The sequence below is a fragment of the Schistocerca americana genome, chromosome 7 (genome assembly GCF_021461395.2).
Source record: "Schistocerca americana isolate TAMUIC-IGC-003095 chromosome 7, iqSchAmer2.1, whole genome shotgun sequence".
Lineage (NCBI taxonomy): Eukaryota > Metazoa > Arthropoda > Insecta > Orthoptera > Acrididae > Schistocerca > Schistocerca americana.
Genome location: NC_060125.1, coordinates 452,523,958 through 452,547,881, shown reverse-complemented (window position 1 = coordinate 452,547,881; position 23,924 = coordinate 452,523,958). Strand labels below are relative to the sequence as shown.

The following is a 23,924-nucleotide window of genomic DNA, read 5'->3' as shown; positions in this document are numbered from 1 at the left end:
AACTGTATCGAACGCCTTGCGGAAGTCAAGAAACACGGCATCTACCTGTGAACCCGTGTCTATGGCCCTCTGAGTCTCGTGGACGAATAGCGCGAGCTGGGTTTCAACGGCCGTCTTTTTCGAAACCCATGCTGATTCCTCCAGAGTAGATTTCTAGTCTCCAGAAAAGTCATTATACTCGAACATAATACGTGTTCCAAAATTCTACAACTGATCGACGTTAGAGATCTAGGTCTATAGTTCTGCACATCTGTTCGACGTCCCTTCTTGAAACGCATTCGGGAGGACGACGGTTCAATCCCGTCTCCGCCCATCCTGATTTAGGTTTTCCGTGATTTCCCTAAATCGCTTCAGGCCAATGCCGGGATGGTTCCTTTGAAAGGGCACGGCCGATTTCCTTCCCCATCCTTCCCTCATCCGAGCTTGCGCTCCGCCTCTAATGACCTCGTTGTCGACGGGACGTTAAACACTAATATCCTCCTCCTCCTCCTCCTTGAAAACGGGAATGACCAGTGCCCTTTTCCAATCCTTTGGAACGCTACGCTCTTCTAGAGACCTACAGTACACCGCTGCAAAAGGGGGGCAAGTTCCTTCGCGTACTCTGTGTAAAATCGAACTGGTATCTCATCAGGTCCAGCGGCCTTTCCTCTTTTGAGCGATTTTAATTGTTTCTCTATCCCTCTGTCGTCTATTTCGATATCTACCATTTTGTCATCTGTGCGACAATCTAGAGAAGGAACTATCACAATTCTCTATTAATCCAATCTCATATAGCGCGGGAAAAGAACGAACACCTATATCTTTCCGTACGAGCTCTAAATTCCCTTATTTTATCGTGGTGATCGTTTTTCCCTATGTCGGTCGGTGTCAACAAAATATTTTCACATTCGGAGGAGAAAGTTGGTGATTGGAATTTCGTGAGGAGATTACGTCGCAACGAAAAACGCCTTTCTTTCAACGATGTCCAGCCCAAACCCTGTATCATTTCAGTGACACTCTCTCCCATATTTCGCGATAGTACAAAACGTGCTGCACTTCTTTGAGCTTTTTCGATGTACTCCGTCAGACCTATCTGGTAAGGATCCCACACCGCACAGCAGTATTCTAAAAGAGGACGGACAAGCGTAGTGTAGGCAGTCACCTCAGTAGATCTGTTACATTTTCTAAGCGTCCTGCAAATAAAACGCAGTCTTTGGTTAGCCTTCCCCACAACGTTTTCTATGTGTTCCTTCCAATTTAAGTTGTTCGTAAATTTAATAGCTAGGTATTTAGTTCAATTTACGGACTTCATATTTGACCAATTTATCGTGTAACCGAAATTTAACGGATTTCTTTTAGAACTCACGTGGATGACATCACACTATTCGTTATTTAGGGTCAACTGCAGTTTGTTTTGATCTTCTAATGACTTTATTAATCTATAAACGACAGCGTTATCTGCAAAGAACCGAAGAAGGATGCTCAGATTGTCTCCCAAATCATTTATATAGCTAAGGAACAGCAAAGGGCCTATAACACTACCTTGGGGAACGCGAGAAATCACTTCTGTTTTACTCGATGACTTTCCGTCAATTACTACGAACTGTGACCTCTCTGACAGGAAATCACGAATCCAGTCACATAACTGAGACGATATTACATAAGCACACAGTTTCACTACAAGCCGCTTGTGTAGGTACAGTGTCAAAAGCATTAAGGAAATCCAGAAATACGAAATAAATTTAAAATCCCTTGTCAATAGTACTCAACAGTTCGTGCGAGTAAAGAGCTAGTTGGGTTTCAAAAGAACGACGTTTTCTAAGTCTGTGCTGACTGTGTGTCAATTGACCGTTTTTTGTTGAAGGTAATTCATAATGTTCGAACACAATACATGTTCCAAAGTGTTGCTGCATATCGACGTTAATGATGTGGGCCTGTGATTTAGTGGGTTATTCCCATTATCTGTCTTGAATATTGGTGTGACCTGCGCAACTTGCCAGTTTTTGGGTACGGATCTTCCGTCGAGCGAACTGTTGAGTATGATTGTTAAGAATGTTGCAGGGAGTCAATTATATGTCTTCGGATGAAATGAAATGTCGTGTGACGAGGGCCTCCCGTCAGGTAGACCGCTCGCCTGGTGCGAGTCTTTTGATCTGACGCCACTTCGGCGACTTGCGTGTCGATGGGGATGAAATGATGATGGACAACACAACACCCAGTCCCTGAGCGGAGAAAATCTCCGACCCAGCCGGGAATCGAACCCGGGCCCTTTGGATTGACAGTCTGTCGCGCTGACCACTCAGCTACCGGGGGCGGACGTCTTCGGATGACAGGTGCAAATGTGTAAGGATTGCAATGTGCTCGGTGAGTAACGGGACGGTCCTCTATTCTGGTGGTCAGCGACGTCGACCAGTACATCGACGGCGAGTACTGCTGCCCTCACGTTCCCATGCATTCCAGTATCGGGTCACTGCCACATCCCAGTGCCACACAGTTCTGTATGCTGCACGATTCTACTACCTGGCCAAGTGGAGACCCACGACGACGCCCCCTTTCAGTTGTGATAACGCTGTCTGCTACGAGAACGTGACATCTCTGTGTGCTTTCCAGTGGTCACTCAACCAGTCAACATATGATGCTGTTCGCGTCCCTTGTATTCATTACGAGGAGTGGTAACAATAAAGACGAACAGCATTAATGCACTCTAAATGGTTCAAATGGCTCTGAGCACTATCGGACTTAACTTCTGAGGTCATCAGTCCCCTAGAACTTAGAACTACTTAAACCTAACTAACCTAAGGACATCACACACATCCATGCCCGAGGCATGATTCGAACATGCGACCGTAGCAACAGTGCGGTTCCGGACTGAAGCACCTAGAACCGTTCGGCCACAGCGGTTGGCTGCGCATATACAGATGGGGATAGTTTCGCTTACGCAAGGTATAAAAGGACAGTGGATTGGCGCAGCTGTCGTTTGTACTTAAGTGATTCATGTGAAAAGATTTCTGACGTAATTGTGGCCGCATGACAGGAATTAACAGACCGTGAACGCAGAATGGTAGACGCAGCTAGACGTATGGGACATTCGATTTCGGAAATCGTTAGGGAATTCAATATTGCGAGATCCACAGCGTCAAGAGTGTGCCGAGAATACCAAATTTCAGGCGTTACCTGTCACCACGGACAACGCAGTGGGCGACAGTCTTCACCTAATGACCAAAAGCAGTGGCGTTTGCGTAGAGTTGTCAGTGATAACAAACAAGCAATACTGTGTGAAATAACATTTCAACTGGCTCTGAGCACTGTGGGACTTAACATCTGAGGTGGTCAGTCCCCTAGAACTTGGAACTACTTTAACCTAACTAACCTAAGGACATCACACACATCTATGCCTGTGGCAGAATTCGAACCTGCGACTGTAGCAGTCGCGCGGTTCCGGACTGAAGCACCTTGAGCCGCTCGGCCACCGCGGCCGGCTGCGTGAAATAATCGCTGAAATCAATGTGTGACGTGAGAAAAACATAGCCGCTAGCACGGTGCGGCGAAATTTGGCTTTAATAGGCGATGGCAGCAGACCACCGACGCGGGTGTCCTTGATAACAGCACGACATCACCTGCAGCGCCTCTCCTGGGCTCGTGACCAAATCGGTTGGACTCTAGACGATTGGAAAACCTGGGACTGGTCAGATGAGTCTCGACTGCAGTTGGAAAGAGCTGATGGTGGGGTTAGAGTTTGCCGCAGACCGCACGAAACGATGGACACAAGTTGTGAACAAGGCACTGAGCAAGCTAGTAGTGACTGCATAGTTGTATGGGCTGTGTTTACTACGTGGAATAGACTGGGTCTTCAGGTTCGACGGAACCGATCAATGATGGGAAATGGTTATGTTCGGTTAGTTGAAGACCATTTGCTGCTATTCATTCCTAAACAACGATGGAATTGTCACAGGGCCACAAATATTCGCGACTGGTTTGAAGAATATGGATAAATCGAGCGAGTGATTTGGCCGCCTAGATCGACCGCCATGAATTCAATCGTACATTTATGAAACATGATCGAGAAGTCAGTTCGTGCACAAAATCTTGCACAGGCAACCCTTTGACAGTTATGAATGGCTATCGGTGTGGCATGGCTCAATATTTATGCAGGCATTTCCACTGACTAGTCCATACCACGTCCAGTTGCTGCAGTACGCCGATCAAAAGGAGGTCCGACACGATGATAGGAGGTAACCCGTGACTTCTGTCACCTCGTAAGAAAAGACTAGCTGTATCTCACCATGTAGGAGCCTGTGTAAGTATTACTTTCACATTTTTTCTGCAAAATCTTTTGCGCAAGGCGGAGCATTGCAGGGAAAGTATGTGTCACTCTATCAGCTAGAGAGAGGAGACGTCGCTCACTAACGAGGGACTCGGGCGGTTAGATCGTCCTTGTAGAGTAAAAGCAGGCCACGCGCGAGGACGCTGGAGCCCGTAAAAGGGTGAAGTCACAAATTGTAGAGCGACGTGATTAAATTTCATTTTAACGAGAACGGCTGTAAATGTGCGAATGGGTTAGGCCGTAGGCCTTGACGTTTAAGACCCAGTAGGGCAGCTGGAAGTGACTCACCCGCTGACAGCGGGCTACTCCCGCAGCCCTGGTGCCGCGCTGCGAGGCCACCGCCAAATGTAGGCGTCTTCCTTGACTCAGATGCACCGGCCACGTGGCAGCGCGGACTCTGTAAGGCGAGGCATCGCCATCGCGGGAACGCTCTAATGAACCTTCCGAGCACAGGGGAAGTAACGGAGAACGCGGCGCAAGGAAATGTTATAACTAACGCAAACTGTATTTCAGTATTTGATTTCCTACGACTCTGTTTTACAGTAGGTAGTCTCCTGATGTGTTTGGTACCATCGTCCAATTCTTCTTATCTCATATTAACCGTTTCATCTCTTTATATAACCTACATCTAATAACTCGAATGCTACGAAACTTCCTGGCAGATTAAAACTGTGTGCCGGACCGAGACTCGAACTTGGGACCTTTGCCTTTTGCGCGCAAGTGGTCTACAAGTTCTGCAAGGTTCGCAAGAGAGCTTCTGTAAAGTTTGGAAGGTAGGAGACGAGATACTGGCAGAAGTAAAGCTGTGAGTACCGGGCGTGAGACGTGGTTCGGTAGCTCAGATGGTAGAGCACTTGCCCGCGAAAGGCAAAGGTCCCGAGTTCGAGTCTCGGTCGGGCACACAGTTTTAATCTGCCAGGAAGCTACATATCAGCGCACAATCCGCTGCAGAGTGAAAATCTCATTCTGGAAACTCGTATGCTAATGCATTTTAGAATCTAACATGGTTCCATTTTAATGACACATCCAGCTACTCAGTAAATCTCCAAAACACCTCTCTCTCCTCCCGTAAAATATCTTCCTTGAATTTCTCTTTTTGTCGATTTTTCCTAGCACTTCATTTGGCGCTTGATTTAGAACCACCACGGTTTCATTTAAAGTGAACATTTAAAAGTTTAGGAACTCAAACGAACCCGCTGTAGGCACGGTGGATGCACGTTATTATAGTAATAGTACCTCCGTCTTCTTAATCGTCTTTCTTCGTATATCACATATCCTACCACTGCGACCACGTTTACAGTCCTACCTACCTTTCTTCAATCGTAACATTCTTATCAGAACCTCAATGTCATCAGAGCAAAACGCTTGACAGAAATCCCTAAAAAAATTTAGTCTTATGCTAAACCAGATACTCTGCGACCATAATGCCACTGAAACGGAGGATGACACAGAAAATGCCGAAATACTAAACATCTATTTCCAAAACTCTTTTACAAAAATGGTTCAAATGGCTCTGAGCACTATGCGACTTAACTTCAGAGGTCATCAGTCGACTACAACTTAGAACTAATTAAACCTAACTAAGGACATCACACACATCCATGCCCGAGGCAGGATTCGAACCTGCGACCGTAGCGGTCGCTCGGCTCCAGACTGCAGCGCCCAGAACCGCACGGCCACTCTGGCCGGCACTATTTTACAGATATCGCACTCTAGTACCTCTATTAAATTCTCGCATGGACGAGAAAATGACGGATATCGAATTTTATTTATTTAATCATATGGCTAGCCCCCCCCCCCCCCCCGTCGGGCCGGCCGGTGTGACCGAGCGGTTCTAGGCGCTGCAGTCTGGAACCGCGGGACCGCTACGGTCGCAGGTTCGAATCCTGCCTCAGGCATGGATGTGTGTGATGTCCTTAGGTTAGTTAGGTTTAAGTAGTTCTAAGTTCTAGGGGACTGATGACCTCAGATGTTAAGTCCCATAGTGCTCAGAGCCATTTGAACCTCCCGTCGAGCAGACCATTCGCCGGGTGCCGGTCTTTCAATCTGACGCCACTTCGGCGACCTGCAGTCGATGAGGATGATGATGAGGACAGCACAACACCGAGTCCCTGGGCGGAGAAAATTCCCCATCCCAGCCGCGAGTCGAACCCGGGCCCCGAAGATTGACAATCCGTCACGCTGACCATTCAGCTACCGGAGGCGGACATATCGAAACAAGTGATTATGGGGTAGAAAAGCAACTGCAGTCGTTCAACAGAGGGAAGGAAACCGGTCTAACGAGGTACCAATACCGTTCAACATAGAACATAAGAAACAATTTGCTCCTTTTCTAGCAGCAGTGTATCGCAGGTGTCTCGAGAGCGAAGTGTTCGAGATGATTGGGGAAAAAGCACAGCTCATTCCCATTTTCAAGAAGGGTTGTCGAATACACGCACAAAACTATAGCAATAGGGAACACGTTTTTTGTTCTCTGCAATGTGTGAAAAAGTCAGTCGCTCTATTGGAAATCCCCTTAGCTTGTTTTAGATTGCTGGTGAGTCTGAGACATGCAGTCTCTGGAGTCCAGTACCTTGTCTGTATATAGTTTTACAACGTTTTCCTCAGTTTCGACGATAGCATCGAGAGTGTCCTATAAGCCTCGGAATTTCTGTGTAAATAGTTCACGGCCACCAGACAATCGCAATAAGTCATTTGTCACGGCTGTTTCATTATTTATACCCAGTCTTTGTACATGGAGTCGACAGAATAATTTCTTACATCATTTATACTTGTTCACTTGTGGATTAAGGTGTCCCCAGCCAAACCGTTAGAATCACAATCATGCAAGTGATAGAGAAGAGTACTTTTAAGGAGTAAATACAAGAAGTTAAAAAATTAAACTGGCGATCACAAGTCAACATATCCTGTTCAACAAGGAGTGTATGAGTTATTGTGATTGGTTCTCAGTTCTGGTTGCTGATAACTTGATACCAGTGTCTATGAGTTTAATTTCCAAACCACAGCACTGAAGATAATCACTATGTGATTGAAAATCGATTTTGCTATCAATAAATCATCAATATTACGGCCAACGCTGACCTTCCTTTTAATTTACTTTTAGGGAGAATACAATGGTCGAAAATAAGTATTTAGTTAGGAATTGAAATAAACAAATTACTTGTTATAGCCATAACTGATACAAAAAATCATGGACGACTTTGAGAGTATGTTTCTCTGAGATGACTGACACATGTTGGTCTCAATGCACATGCTATAAATAGGCATACAGTTCTGTAGCACTCTCTCCAATTTCCATTTTGTGTACTGCACATTGATAGACGCAGCTAGTATCATATCAGTCAGTTATATAGCTTCTCTTGGGATTTCATACACCAACAATTCCTGTAACCCTCACGGAAAGAAAGTGTTGTAATGAGATACAGCGACCGAGCTTGCCCTACCAATCAAAATGTGAGGGTGTCTGTTTTCCAGGTGTTCTAGGATAGAAATATCGAAACGGGATGTTGTTGTAAACACATAATACTGCAGACACAACGACTTCCAATAATTATGGTAATCCGTCTGGAATAACCGTGTAGAATTCGAATAGTATGTCAGCATATAAAGTACTAATAGTGATGTGGTGTGAGTCCACTATCAAGCTCCTCAAACCATTGTAATACGATTTTGGCACTGTAACACGGATAGTTATCCTGTTGGAAGATGCCGTCGCCGTCAGGTAGACATCGAGCGTGAAGGGATTCAGATGGTCCGCAATAACGTTTCACGTAATCTACAGCTATCATGTGTCATGGAAGCCCGGGTGAATGTTCCCATAATACAACCCACATCGCCCAGTGTCCATGGCCTGGTGCAATTTTCGAGCAGCCGTTTGCCTAGATGACAGAGTGTAAGGACACGACCGTCGACTTGAAGTTAGGAGGAACATGATTCATCCGATCAAGCGACACGTTTCCATTAGTTCAAGGGTCCAATCTCCACGAACCCGCACCCACTACAACCATAACAGACGATGTCGTTGGGCCTGTGATCGAACACGCAGGGGTCGTCTGCTATGGACCCCTATGTTCAACAGCGCTCCCTGACAGTTGTGCTCCAAAACACTTGAGCATGTGCCGAAATTTTATTCAATGGTCAGAGTTCTGTCAATCCTGCAACACAGGGCAGGCAAGCCTCCAACCTACAAGCTCTGTGATGAAGCGTTGAGTCCAGCACCTTCATTCATCCACTTTCAACAGATGCTCATGACAGTAGCACGCAAATAGCCGATCAGCTTCGCCATATCCGAGATGCTCGTTCCCAGCCACCAGACTATGATAATCTTCCATTTTCCATACTCTTCACGCCAGTCGATTTCCCCTTTGTGGCCCATATCACCACTAGAAGGATTCATCGTTCTGACCTACGTTTCGGCCACTTCTGTGAGTGCCTTCATTAGAAAAGAAATATTTAAACTGGCATGTCACGTATAAAACAAACGTCAAGCGATAACACTTTATTCACAAAATTTTAAAATAGAAAACTTGACTAAAGCTTTATCGCTTGACATTTATTTTATATGTCACATGCCAATTTAAATGTTTCATTTCTGATGAAGGCACTCTTAGAAGTGGCCGAAACCTATGTGAAAAAGACTTCATTTTTGCTACCGAGGGCTGTTATTGGTTTAATTCTACGTTGTAACGGTCGATGACAACGCAGAAATGTTTAAAACTTTAAGGTGCCCCATTCGTTTCTCTCCTCTTACGTAGTGACCAGCCAGAACATTATGACTACCTACCTAATAGCCGGTATGTCCACCTTTGGCACGAACAGCAGCGGTAACGCGTCGTGGCATGGAAGGAATGAGTCCTTGGTAGGTCGCTGGAGGGAGCTGGTACTGCATCTGCACACACAAGTCACCCAATACCCGTGAATTCCAGGGAGAGTGCTACGAGCTCTGGCGTCACTTACAGTCACATCCCAGATGTGTTCGGTAGGGTCCAGAACTTGTGAGTTGTGGGGCCAGCACATCAACTGGAAATTGCCGCAATTCTGACCTTGTGACAGGACGCGTTATCTTGGTGAAGAATGCAACTACCGTCGGGAAACATGGTCGTCATGAAGGGGTGTGCGTTGCCTGTAACCAGTGTACGGTACTCCTTGGCTGTCATGGTGCCTTGCACGAGCTCCACTTGAACCATGGATGCCCACGTGAATGATCCGAAGAGCTTAATGGAGCCGCCGCCGGCTTATCTCCGTCCCGCAATAGAGGTGTTTAGGAGCTGTCGGCCTGGAAGGGACGGATTCGCGCCCTTCCATAGGTATTATGAAGAAGTGAAATGATAATTAAATGGACACCCTAGCTGCAAACAGGCGTTGATGTACTTCATTGGGGACATGTTGAAAATGTGTGCCCCGACCGGGACTCGAACCCGGAATCTCCTGCTTACAGGGCAGACGCTCTATCCATCTGAGCCACCGCGGGCACAGAGGATAGTGCGTCTGCAGGGACTTATCCCTTGCACGCTCCCCGTGAGATCCACATTCCCAACATGTCCACACCACCACATTCGTAGTGCGCCTAATAGATGATTGCCCATCATACTCATTACTCGTGGCAGATTAATAATGAAGTACATCAACGCCTGTTTGCAGCTAGGGTGTCCATTTAATTATCATTTCATTTCTAGCAAAGCTGCATGGTCATGCCCGGTAACTGTTCTTTCGGGAACAGATACTACCGTCATATATAGTTAAAATATGGCTTCCCGGCCATTGACCTTCTTGTGCGAAAGCACACGCTATGCCCGAACTCGTACGGGACTTGGTAGATTAATCTGCCACGAGTAATGAGTATGATGGGCAAACATCTATTAGGCGCACTACGAATGTAGTGGTGTGGACATGTTGGGAATGTGGATCTCACGGGGAGCGTGCAAGGGATAAGACCCTGCAGACGCACTATCCTCTGTGCCCGCGGTGGCTCAAATGGATGGCTTTTGGAAGCTCAACATAACTCATCTCCAGGACCTGGATTGCCGTCGGCAAGTTGCAGCAACGTGGACTGACTGTGAACGCCGCCACCCACGATACACCTCGACCCTGGAGTGGTGGCTCCTCTGTGCCAAACCAGCAATCCGTAGGACACTTATGCGATATGGCAAGGACGTGACTGCGTGGCATCGACAGACCCTCGATTTTTACTGCGCGGCACTCAGGGACCTCGACGCCTTACCCCCTTCCCCGAAGAGACAACATGACCAAAGCAGAATCAAGGCTCACATACTATCATTGACGAAGCGTCGACTAGAAGGTGCAGTAGTCCGCTCGCGACGGCACGACCGAACGGTTGCAGAGGAACCCACTATGCACCACGTTGTGGCGGATAAGCGCCGACAACGTCAACATTTAATCACACAACTCAGGACACACGACGGTCGCTTATGTACGACCCAAGCAACCATAGTAAAGGCGGTGAAGGATCATTTTCGTCATCTTTACAAGGAAAGAACCGTCATTGACGAGGCCACTACTGAAGTGTTACAGCAGATAACACGTACTATCGACGAGGCTACCGTGAATGCACTAACAGAGGAAATCTCACTCGAAGAAGTCGAAGACGCCGTGGACAAAGGTGCGGCCAATAAATCTCCTGGACCTGATGGATTGCCCATCGAATTCTACCGGACTTTCCGTGACCTCATGATGCCTCGCTGGGTTATAATGTTCCGCGAACTTATGTCTCCAGACTGTGTTGTGCCGCCAGCGTTTGTAGAAGGTCTCCTCATACCAGTACACAAGCCAGGTGGAGGGCTATCGATTAACGACTATCGGCCGCTTACAATGTTGAACGCCGATTACAAGATTTTCACCAGGGTTATGGCGAGCCGTATTAAGATGACTTTGCCGATGATCCTCGCTCCAGAACAGACGTCGCAGGGGGGAGAAGCCAACATACACACGGCCACCGGTGACTGCAGGGACTTAATAGCGATCGCTTCTGCGTGCCGTCTGAGAGCGGCGATCGTCTCCGTCGATTTCAACCGCGCCTTTGATAGAGTGCACCAAAACTTCCTCCTACGAGTGATGGACTGTATGGGATTCCCCCCGGGCCTCATCGACACCCTACGGCGTCTTTGGACCGCAGCCAGCTCACACGTCCAGGTCAATGGAAGGACGGCAGGACCAGTACCCATTCAGAGGTCTCTACGACAGGGTTGTCCCCTTTCTACCTACCTTTATGCAATCGCACTCGAGCCACTCCTAGGGGGCCTTAACCACCGCCTATCTGGTATCACGCTGCGGGACGTCACCTTTCGCTATAGGACATACGCTGACGACCTGCTACTGCTGGTTCGTTCCAATGACGAAGTTCAAAGCGTACTAACCTGGATTGAGCGATACGGACAGGCCGCAGGCAGTCTTCTGAACATCAACAAGTCGGCGGCGTTGGACATTGGGCGTGGTCTCGGACCGGAAGCCCTCGGTCCCCTCCCACCAGTTTCTGATCTGCGATATTTGGCATCACGTTCAAGAAAGATGTACGTCAAACAGCTGCAGCAAACTACCGACGGTTATTACAGATCATACGCGCAATGGTGCGACAGAACCTGCTCCGGGACTTGAATCAGCTACAACGTGTTGAATACTTGAACCTCCACGTAGCATCCAAACTCAACCACGTGGCACAGGTCCTCCCACTACCGCTGCAGATAGGTCGCCGGCTTCAGGCGGCCTTCAGTTACTACGTTTCCGCAGGTCATATCTTTAAAGTACGATACGACACTCTTACCCTCCCAGTGCACAAAGGAGGGCTGGGATTGGTCAACGTCAGGGCGAGAGCAGCTGCCCTTTACATGAGCAACATGAGGAAACGATGGAAAAGTCAATATATCTCTCTCACGGGTCGTTTACTACAGGTTCTGATGCCAGCCTCTAACGTCCCGCCGGTGTCGGTTGCGCACGTCGCACCACAGCTCTCCCATGTGTCGACCTTCATTCTTGATTACAGCTATGTCAGCTTGAACCTCTCCGCCACACGTCCACCGAAGGCGAAAGATTTTTATACCAACCTTCCGCGGGCTGTTCACCATAACGTGGTGGAAAACAAGTACCCTACGGTTCACTGGCCAAGAGTGTGGAAAACGATACACCACCACTTTCTGTCATCCACGGTGCGTTCGAAGTGGTATCAGATCGCCAACAAAAAATATGCCACACGCCAACGACTTCACACTATCGGACTGGCAGACTCCCCTTATTGCCCAGATTGTCACCTTTTGGATACTGATGAACATCGTTTTACTTGCGCATCATCGTCCGGAGTTTGGCGACTAACACAGAAGATACTGGCTTGTTACCTCCGGGTTACACCTGATATGATTGACCCGCAGACCCTACTCTGTCCCGATGAAACTTACTTTCCGGCTGCAAAATATCATGCGCTTACATGGTTCAAGGGACTTACCGTCGCCTACATCTTTAGCGACGGAGAGAAAGAGCAGCTTGATTACTGGTGGTTCCTACAAAATGCTCACAATGCCCTCGAACGCACACCGAAATACCGTACGCTCTTCGCAAATTATTTACGCAGCGTTTTCGTTAACCCCCCACTCAGCTGGGGAGTGGCAGGCTCTGGTTAATGTGCTGGGCCGCATCACACTAACGGCTCAACGTTCTGCCTTGTCAGCCATGACCAAAGGAAGAGACAAGATGCTGCAAGGCTACTGTTTTCCTTGAGGCACTAGCGAAGCAGAGTGCCTCCGTTGCAGATGCCCTTCAAAGGCGCTATTGGAGATTTCAGATAACGATGGCAAGGCTCCAAGTGGAACCAGTTACATTATTGAAGAACCTTTTAGTTAGAATTACATCAGTGGTTTATATTTTTATTTTTTTTGATTACTCTTTTATGCCACCTTTGTTGTTGTAACACTTACTTGTAACACTTAGTTACTAGAATTCTCATTTGTACACGCTCCCTAAATGTAATCATATAAAAAAATAAGAAAAAGTGGCAACGAATAGCCCTAACCTTGATTCCCATACTTCCCCTGGTCTATAGGCAGCTCTCTGGGGTGGGCTTACTCAGGAGCCAACGCCTGAAGTGGATCAGATTTTTTTTGTTATAGGATGACAAGTGGCGGTGGCACTTAGGTTTCTTTTTTTTTCTTATTTTTTATTTATTTATTTTTTAGTTCCATTTTCCTAATGGGCTTTTTAAGAAAAAAAAAACAAAACAAAAAAAAATAAACAAAACAAAAAAAAAGAAAAAAGTAAAAGGGGTAGCGTCTTTGATTCATAATCAAAACGTCTTCGGTCCCGAGTTCGATCCCCGCCACTGCCTAAATTTTGATAAAAACAAAAAAAAAAAAAAAATGGATAGAGCGTCTGCCATGTAAGCAGGAGATCCCGGGTTCGAATCCCGGTCGGGGCAAACATTTTCAACAAGTCCCCAATGAAGTACATCAACGCCTGTTTGCAGCTAGGGTGTCCATTTAATTATCATTTCATTTCTAGCAAAGCTGCATGGTCATCCACGGTAACTGTTCTTTCGGGAACAGATACTACCGTCATATATATATGATGAAGAAGGTGTCGGAGTCCATCAGACCATGCAACGCTCTACCATTGCGCCGACACCGTCCAGTGCAGGTGGTCAAGTGCCCGTTTCATAGTTGCCGATGTCGTGGCGTTAACATGGACTTATGCATGGTACGTCGGCTGCGGAGGCCATCGTTGGAGTGTTCGGTGCACTGTGTGTTCAGACATACTTGTACTCTGCCCAACATTAAAGTCTGATGTTAGTTCGGCTACAGTTCACCACCTGTCCTTTTTTACCAATATGCCAAGCCTACGACGTCAGAAATCTGTAGCGAGGGGTGGCCACCCAACTCCATGACGTCTGGAGGTGGTTTCACCTTGGTTTCGCCACGAGTTGACAACATTCACCACAGTACTTCTCGAACACCCGACGAGTTGTCCAGTTTCCGAAACGCTCGTGCCGAGCCAACGAACCATCACAATCTGCAGTCCGTCATACTCACATAGATCGCGCGCCTTCTCCATTCCACACATGCACTAAACGCTCACTGAGGGCGAATGCACTGTGAGTGTGACTGACTATCAGCCATCCGTCGCCAGGTGAGGCTGCTATCGCTTGGACAGTTTTCTATAGATAGTATGTCGGTGGCCATAATATTCTGGCTGATAGGTGCCCACAATTTGACCAGCCGGCATTCAGCTTCGACGTAGGCAGTGCTCATAATGATTTGTCTCGTCATTGTATAATGTGACTGGCAAGTGTATAAGTTTATAGATCAATATGTTCATCATAATCATCATCATTATCATCATTATCGTCATCATCGTCGTCATCATCATCAACTACATTCACGGATTAGCGCCTTGTTCCATCGCTTCCTTGGCTGAGCTACATTCCTTTGTCCTTTGGGTATATATTGCAAATTTTTTTTTAGGTGATCCGTCTTGTTGCACTTTTTCTGCATATTGCTTCAATTTCTGCTTATATGTGTAGATTGTTTCTGTTACTGCAAATGTCTTCGTTTCTTATATTATCTATTGTTTCTGTTACTGCAAATGTCTTCGTTTCTTATATTATCTTCTAGTTTACATCCATTAACTGACCCGAGGATTTTCATTTCTGCCGGTCACTATTCGATTGATGTCTTCCTGGTTTCCTATTCCAGACTCAGATCCGTACAATAGCACTGGAACAGCTACTGTTCCATGGAATTTCAGTTACTTTTCTGTAGATGTCTTTTTGTTTAATATCCTTTTTATTGTTCCACAGACACCCTCCAATTTTGTTGTTTTATTCTTTGTATCTTTATCACAATCAAAAGAAATGTTGCTGCCCATATAATTAAAAATGACCTATTTGCTCGGTGATTTGTTTTCCGTCTCTATTTTTGAGCACACTTGTTGTTTTCCGCGTAATGCCATTACCTTTGTGTTTTCTGTAGGTATTTTGAAATTACAGTTTTGGCTAGTTTGGTTTAATTTGAAAATATTTCTTTGTAATTCTTCTTCTGGAGTTACTAAAATGGTCTGGTGGTCAGCATACATTAATGTTTCTACAGAAGCTGTAAATGACATGTGCAGATATTTCTGTTGGTAACTGAAGGCAGTGTACTGAGAAACATCGCTAATACTTATAGGTATTACAACTCATATGTTTTTAGGTGGGTTAGTACGTCAAAGTAGGCCTAGATGTGGCAAGAACAAGTTATTAATGCTTATTTCCCCTGAGCAGCAGTTTAGGTGCTGACATATGGACACATGTGCACAAAACTGTTAGTCTATACTGACAGGTGTAGTCCGCTTAGTGGTACAGTTACAACCGTGCAGAAAATATCAGTTCGTAAAGTTTGTGATGTGTTTGTGGGAAGACACTTCGAAGCAGAGAAGAAACAATCAACAGACTGATGTATTTAGTATTTTCTCCCCCCTCAGCAACTGTAGTCGTATATAACGAAATAATAAGCAATCAGTTGCATAGAAGAAATTTAATTTCTTTACCAGTTTCGCAAGTTTAGTGCCATTCTTCAGAAGCTTATACCTATCGCATTACTTGCCAGTGTCAACAATAAGATCGCTATATCAAAACGCTATGATCATGTGGTTGATAGCGTCTGTACAAAATTAGTGGAAAGAAGCGAACAACAAGTGCAGACATTATGTGATACATCATTAACGGCTACTGTATAATGAACATAGTAGACTTTAATGAACTTTGACAAGAGCGTGAACAATAGGTGTACACGTACTAGCGCATGTAGAACAATTATGAAATACTGCTTTGATAATGGCTAGTTACAAGCCGAAATCTGGATTTGCTATAACAAAGTTAGAATGGAAACGTCAACTGATTGCTGCTCTTTACCATTTTGAAACCTTGTAGGTTTATCAAACTTTACCGATGTGCATACTCTTCGTAACAGAATTATTTTAGCGACTAGACCACTAAGAACGTTGGAAAACTCTAAAAAATTCATACAAGTGTAGAAATAAGAAGCCTGTGAAATTCGTTACCCCGTGACTGATTTATTAGGAGTATATAAATTATTATATTTATTTTTCAGCAGTTATTCACTTTCACTAAAGAAGGTATTCTCTTTTCATTCCTCGGTACGAAAGTGAAATTCCCTGCAGAGAAATGACGCCTGGCAGAGACTACAAAAACACTTTCCTGCTGGGTAGCAGATTTATTGCTCGAAAAATGACACAAAAAAAATTAGAATCTCGAAATAGAAAGTGGTTTGCAGCAAACGATGTAATTATGCAAAAATCCTCCCATCTCATACGGCCGGTTTGAGTAATGACCAGCTTCCGGAAGAAAGCGCCTATAATGGCACCCACGGTTTCGTCGAGTTTCGCTGGTGCTTTAAATATGACCAGTTTATAATGTCGTGCTTTCCTCAGTCCACTCTACACGATTTTAAAATCGTTGCAGACAAATTTCATTACCGGTCACTTGTGGCTGCGCTGCAAACAGCGGTCCAATCGTCGACTCTGGATACTTATTCCGAGGTTATGTCCCCTGACGACCATGCAGTGTGTATTTATGCATGGCGTATGATCTTTGGTTGAGTACTTATGAAGATGATGTATTCACATCGCTTTGTGCACATTGGGAAGGATACGCTGTCGAAACTTGCCAGTAATGCTTAACCCTTCATTTGGCGAATACACACAGAAATATTCTGAAGAAAATGTATGAAGTTACTTAAATTACATGTATATGATCATATGAACAATTTTACATACATTGTTTCAAACTACAGTATGATACGTGTAAGTATCATTGGCGCACAAACGGTGCACGGGTGCTACAGTAAAAGTACTACAGTGTGGCTGAAATGATGGTTGCATTTTGTCATATTGCATGTGAAAAGTCTGTTACAGAGCATAAAACAATTCCACATTTTCCGCATTTTAAAGTCGACTATCCCTGGCAGCATGCGTACACCTTCGCTTTTGCCCCATACTTTGGCCAGTGGTCGAAACTGTCGTATTTAAAGGTATAGGAAGCGTTGTCTTCTTGTTCTTCTGGTCTTGTTGTCCACCCTGTGCTCAAAGACAGGTTTCCTCTTACCAGAAAAGATAGGCCCGTTTCCAATTTACGGGCAAGAATACACTAACACATTTATATAATAACTCTTTATCTTTATAAGCAATTTTTATTGCGCAATAAAAAACAGCACCACAAAATCGAATGAAATTGCACACTCATAACTGATGCTCACATAACCTCGTGACATGACTCCTAAGTATGCACACTATTCAGAAACTTCTCATTAGAAACAGCAGAATATCGCTGTATATGAGAGCTTAAATGTTGTTTGCAAGTACCGTTACCCATCCAAGGACGAAACTTAAAATACGTTGCAGACAACAATGTGAAATTTTGATGATGCATGAGAGCAACATTGGTGAATAAAGGACCCATTTAAACTTCCTGCCTGGTGGATTGGGTACCGTTCTTTGAAGTATTGTTTTGTCTGGATTTCGTAGATTTCAAGGAAGTTTTTGAAGCAGATTGTAGTGACGGATCATGAATTAGTATGCTGAGTAATATACAAATCAATCCTACAGCTTCCATTAGACTTCATTAGAAACGATAGAGGTGTCAGGCTCGGTGAATATGCATCATCAGAAGTAGCCTCAGTCATCCCAGAAGAAGTTTCTTGGTCCTTAAACTGAGGTTTTAATGGAATCTGAAGGTTGTGTATAAACTCGTACTGTTTGTCTCTAGTATAGAGAAAAGTCAACAGCAGATGGAAGGACTGAATAGTTTAGGTTGAAAGTAGGCTTAAAAATCAGTCGCTAAACCATCAACTGAAAAGAAAATAACGAAAATTAACAATGAGGTCACAGAACCAGATGATGTGTGTTTAGGGTCGCAAAAAGTTTGCAGGAATATGTAGAGGGAACGTATATAAAAACTTCTATAACTTACCGTTATAGAAAGAGAAGACTTAGCAGATGAAGATTAGACATAGTATTGTGATAAGACTTAGACACGGCACCAAAAGACTCAAATCGATCAAGGGCCCCAGAGCTCGCGAAATTCCTTCAGAATTATTGAGATTGTGAAAGCCAGCCATAATAAAGCTGGTAAGCAAGATATGTGAGGCAAGAGAAATGTCATAAACTGACACCTCTGCCGCCTATGGATAGCGAATATAGATTGACTTCGAGAAGCTTTCGTAAGTAGCACCGCTTTCAAAATGTGCAATCGGCAATATATTCGCTTCCATTGAAGATAGAAAACAATAAAAAAAATTCCTTATTGGTGCCACCTAGCTACTAGCTCCGGAGGATACTGTTCTGTCGGGGTAACAGATACAAAACTCCTAGGCGTGACAGGATATTCCACAGCAATTCGGTAATGGCTGAGTGAGGGCTACATAACACCTGTCGGGGCCACATACAAATACAAAACTTTCCTGGGCGTCACAGGCTATTCCACAACGGATAGGCCCATTCGACAAAGGCTGAGGGAGGATTTTATAATCCAGTGGCGAACTTCATCATGTAGAGAAACGCACCTACACTCTAATTGATTCAACCACTCAGGAAAAGAATCAAGGACCATTAGCCAGATATACTGCTGGGAAAATTGCAATTTCTGCATAGTTCGCCCTGCAGGCTAGGCCAGTGCATCACGCACGGTATTTGAGAGCAATAAACCTTGCGCAATAGTTTACGTTTGCTGAGTGTGTCTCGGTGACTTGGTGATCAATTGTCAGATAACAGTCTAAGGACACAGGATCCAATCCTCAGTTGGTACCAGGATTATACTGCCAAATATCGCTTCTTTCACTTCCAGCAATGTTAAAGATTGTAAGTGGGTACTGTGGTTAGAAGTCTACATTAAATTATTATTGCGTCTATAACTCGCCTGGCAAGGTAGGTGAAACGTCGGAGAAGGACTGCGTACTGTGGTGCACCGTAAAATGGTAGGATGGTCAATAAGAGTATGATCGGTAATCTGTATCCTTAAAATCTAATAGATCTAGAGAGATCTTGAGCTTCAGTATTAATCCCTGATCCAAGAGGGGTGTGAATTTAGCATGCTTTACTATTTAGGCTTATTGATATGATGATCTTCTTTCATAGATTACACTATTGAAACTTTATAACTGCAAATCATTCTTACAGAGTTATCGAGCTAGCTGTTGTTTTTCCATTTTCCGGTGGCATGTTATTTTAGCCATAGTCCACATTATCATATCTAATAACAGACGTAGCAGCACAATGTGTCTGATAGTGGTAACTTCACGAGTAGCTTCCTTATTATAGAGCTTGAATACAAAAGGACAGTCGAACTTGTAGGCAACCCAACATACACTGCTGCGGAGCGGGTAGTGGGTGAACAGGCTGTCATGCAACAGTTCAGGAACACAAGAATAACTGGAAAAATACGATTTTCACTAACATATAATTTTGAAGAATCCGTTGCAAACAGCTACTTTATCATTCATTTTTCAGGACGTATTCGAATACAGTAACACATTATTTCGACCACAATCCACGTTTCATCATATACCATGACGTTCTTAGAAGCAGATTCGCCGTTTACGCTAAATCGCCGTCCTTGTCATACGTTCCTTTATTGAATTAAGACAAAGACACCAGGTAATGCAAACGTCAAATTTATACAAACTGAAATAAGGTTTTTATTTCAGTGTAGGCTACACCATTACCTGTATTTACTAAAACTTTCACATTACTAAGCAAAGTCCAGTAACTTTAATTCGGCTGTGATATTAATAATATTTAATTTTTTTTACTTTCATAAATTTCGCACGATTCAGAGTAAGTGGTTTGATTGTAAACTTAGACAATTTCCATAAAGAAAACTTACTTTTATGAAATACGCATTGGCTAACTGTACCGAAAAAGGTGCCTGACTACTTATACTCCTCTCCTCCTCCTCCTCCTCTATTTTCCCCGTTCCATGTTCGCATTAGTTAGTCGTAGATAATTATCTTGCTTGCTAGGTACATTCACGTCAGTTTCTTTTTAATTTTCATGGTGACGAGCACAATCTATTGTATTCCAACGAACGAGTACCACTACAGTCTTCTAAATATATTTATAGTACTTGAATATACCGTAGGATACATAATACCATGATCTTCTCCATGTATTGCTTTTTTTCATATAGTATTTTTATAGGTCAGAAGACGATTACTAATGTTTAGCATCACATGGCTCATTTTCTTCAACTCTAATTCGAATAAATAAGTACTTTTGATTAACATAAAACGTAATTACGTCGAAAAAGGGGAGATTAGAGAACAAGAAGGAAGAGAGAGGACAGCAGAAGAGAGAGGGAAAGAGATAGAAGACAGGGAAAGAGGCAAAAGAGAAGAGGAAAGAGAGCAGAAGATGGATTCCTCCTTAAAGGAGACAAGGGGAGAACAGAGGAAGGAGATAAGAAGAAAAGCTGAGAGGGGAGGAAGGACACGAGAAGAAAAAAGAGAGGAGAAGAAAAAACAGAGAGAGGAGAAACGAAAGAAAATAGTAGGAAAGGAGAGAAGACAGAAATTATCCTGAAAGGAGGTGAAAGGACAAAACAAGATTTCTGCTGAGAGCAGAGGAGGAGGAGGAGGAGGAGGAGGAGGAGGAGGATGAAGTAGTAGGAAAAGGGAAGAGTAATTAGAGGAAAGGAGGAGGGGGTGTGGTGGAGAAGGCAGAAAGGGTGAAAAGGAGAAAAGAGGAAAAGGCAGGAGAAGTGAGAAATGGGACAGGACAGGAGGAAGACGAGAATGGAGGATGAGGAGTAAGGAGAGGAGAGAAATCCACGCTTTCTGGAACAAAGGAGGTTATTTTGTTCTGTTCCTCTTCGTAAAAGAGAAAGGAGAATGATAGAAGAAGATAGGAGGGAATCAGAGGTAGGTGAGGCGAGTATAGACTGGATACAAAAGGCAGATGATTGCGACCCATGTATAGGCAAAACCGAAATCAGCCGAAATAAGTGTCAGACAAAAACTGGTAAGGGCTGTACAAGAATCCAGTGGAGTGGAAATGGATTGTTTTCTACCACGAGGTTGCAGAGATGGCACATACAAGCAAACCAAATGGATAACTCTCCACATTTCCAGCAAACGTCTGCGACCAGCCCTCCAGATGCTTTAAATGAGAGTGACATCCGACCAGCTCATTCCAAAAGATATAAACGCAGAGGACGCAGCGAGTAAACTCCAAATACGTTTATCTAGTCTCGTGGAATAGATTCTGAGCATGTTAAAAGCTTTCAACGCTCGTCAGTGCACAGCCATAGATCACCGTTGCAGCCACCACTGCTGCAGTGTGCCTCCACAGTCTCCCTAGAGCAATCGAATCACCTACAAGTCCTGTTACACTAACGGTCCCCCGTCGGAGGTTCGAGTCCTCCCTCGGGCATGGGTGTGTGTGTGTTGTCCTTAGCGTGCCGGCCGTTGTGGCCGAGCAGTTCTAGGCGCTTCAGTCTGGAACCGCGAGACCGCTACGGTCGCAGGTTCGAATCCTGCCTCGGGCATGGATGCGTGTGATGTCCTTAGGTTAGTTAGGTTTAAGTAGTTCTGAGTTCTAGGGGACTGATGACCTCTGATGTTAAGTCCCTTAGTGCACAGAGCCATTTGAATTTGTCCTTAGCGTAAGTTAGTCTAAGTTAGATTCAGTAGTGCGTCAGCTTAGGGACCGACGATCTCAGCAGTTTAGTCCCATGAGACTTTACCACAAATTTCCAATTTTCCTGTTACACTGAGACAGTAATGACTGAGATTCTTAACATTCCGACAAACCGTGAAATGTGAGAATTCGCTGGTACTGCAGCAACTCTGAAATAAATTCTTGTACATGTTCTCGCTATTACATATGGGAACCAACTTATGAACTTTAGTCATAGCAGCGAACAATATAAAAATGTTTATGATAATGTGTCTAAAGTAGAAGCTCCACTGGCGGGGAAACTGAAAACCGTCTCAGATAACGAAGTACACGCGACGTTCCTCACAGAAGCACAATCGTAATGGAGGACACGGTGCGCTCTATCGGGAGTGGAGGTAGGGGTCGAAGGAAGGATGCAGCAATTCCATAGTTACACGGCCATCAATAATGCACGATAATGAGGTCACGTCTGCACTGCCACTGCTCGAAGAGAAAGCTGTCACAGAATATACAAACAGTGGAGACATAACCATGCCAGCGGCATACTGCAGTCGATCTCTCCAGACGTTAAAAGATAACTTAAGAGCAATATTATATTAGACCTTTGCCGAAGGTCTTCTTAGGCCGTGAGTGAAACTCAAAGTCTCCTGCTTGGCACACGACGCTACAGAAGGGATTGTACCTATTTCACTCCTTGACGGTTACAGTAAGTCGTTCATGGATATTTGTACATAGCTTAAGCATTTGCGAAATCAGATATCCAAGACATAGTGCTGATTCAGATTGTAAAAAATGGCGGAACCACACATCATTACCCACAAATTTTCATCCTAACACATCACGATCTGCATCTGCAGTGGTTGGGCAAGGATATGGAAACACTGCTATAAATCCATACTTGAATGTAAATGGAGATGCCAGCCAAGCCCGCAAGTTGCACTGTTGTTCAAAAATGGTTCAAATGGCTCTGAGCACTATGGGACTTAACTTCTGAAGTCATCAGTCCCCTGGAACTTAGAACTACTTAAACCTAACTAACCTAAGGACATCACACACATCCATGCCCGAGGCAGGATTCGAACCTGCGACCGTAGCGGTCGCACGTTTCCAGACTATAGCTCCTAGAACCGCTCGGCCAGTCCGGCCGGATGCACTGTTTTATTTGACCACGAACGGCACCTGTGCAAGTGGTAGTCATGGTCGAAACTAATCATGGTGTGAATAAAAAATTAAAATTTGGAACTGTGAGCTGGTTTTTCGTTGTACTGATTAACAGAAGTTGATGACGCACAGCTACTGCAACATGCTGGAAGTTCGTAAATTATTCTATGTAGTTGTTAGAGCATGATGTTGGGGCTAGGTGAATTCGAACGTAGGCGAACGGGTAGTGTTCTTAGGGTGGGTGCTTCAGTAACCAAGCGAGCCGAAGTGTTTTATGTTTCGAGGCGAAGATTTATTCCGCAGGGAGGGAAGACGGAAAAACATCATTCGCTACGAATGAATGGTGGGCTCCATGTGCTCCCCAAGTTGTGCCCTGACTAGTAACACAGTCTTAAGCAGAGGTCAAACATAAAGTCAGGGCACATATTGGTTGAAAGCACCGATGATGGCTGCTAATCAGTTGAAATCGATTTGCAAAAGTGAATAAATAAAACATGATTTTGCGACTGGTTGCTGCATATTTGGTAATTTTATCATTCGCTACGTCACAACTCTGACGAAAGCGTGTGCTGTGTGATCGTGACCGATGGTCATTGGAAAGGAGTGTGACGAAATACGAAAGGACGACAGCGGGGAAGGTCACTGCAGATCTAAATGTCGCACTCAACACCAAAATAACACGAATGGAGCTCCACATGAAGACAAATGAGGGACAATCTGGAATCCCAAAACCACTCATTAGTGATGCAAATACTTCTAACAGAAAACAGTGATGCTGAAGCCATAAAACTTGATA

General features: G+C 44.7%; 1 protein-coding gene and 1 non-coding gene across 2 annotated transcripts in view; both read right to left on the bottom strand.

Annotated features, from left to right (window-relative positions):
- LOC124622999 (ras association domain-containing protein 10-like) overlaps positions 1 to 23,924 on the bottom strand; it is a 1,089,376-nt gene that overhangs the window by 75,498 nt on the left and 989,954 nt on the right. The window lies entirely within an intron of this gene.
- Trnat-ugu lies at positions 9,700 to 9,774 on the bottom strand. Its single transcript has one exon. It is a non-coding gene; the product is annotated as a tRNA-Thr (tRNA).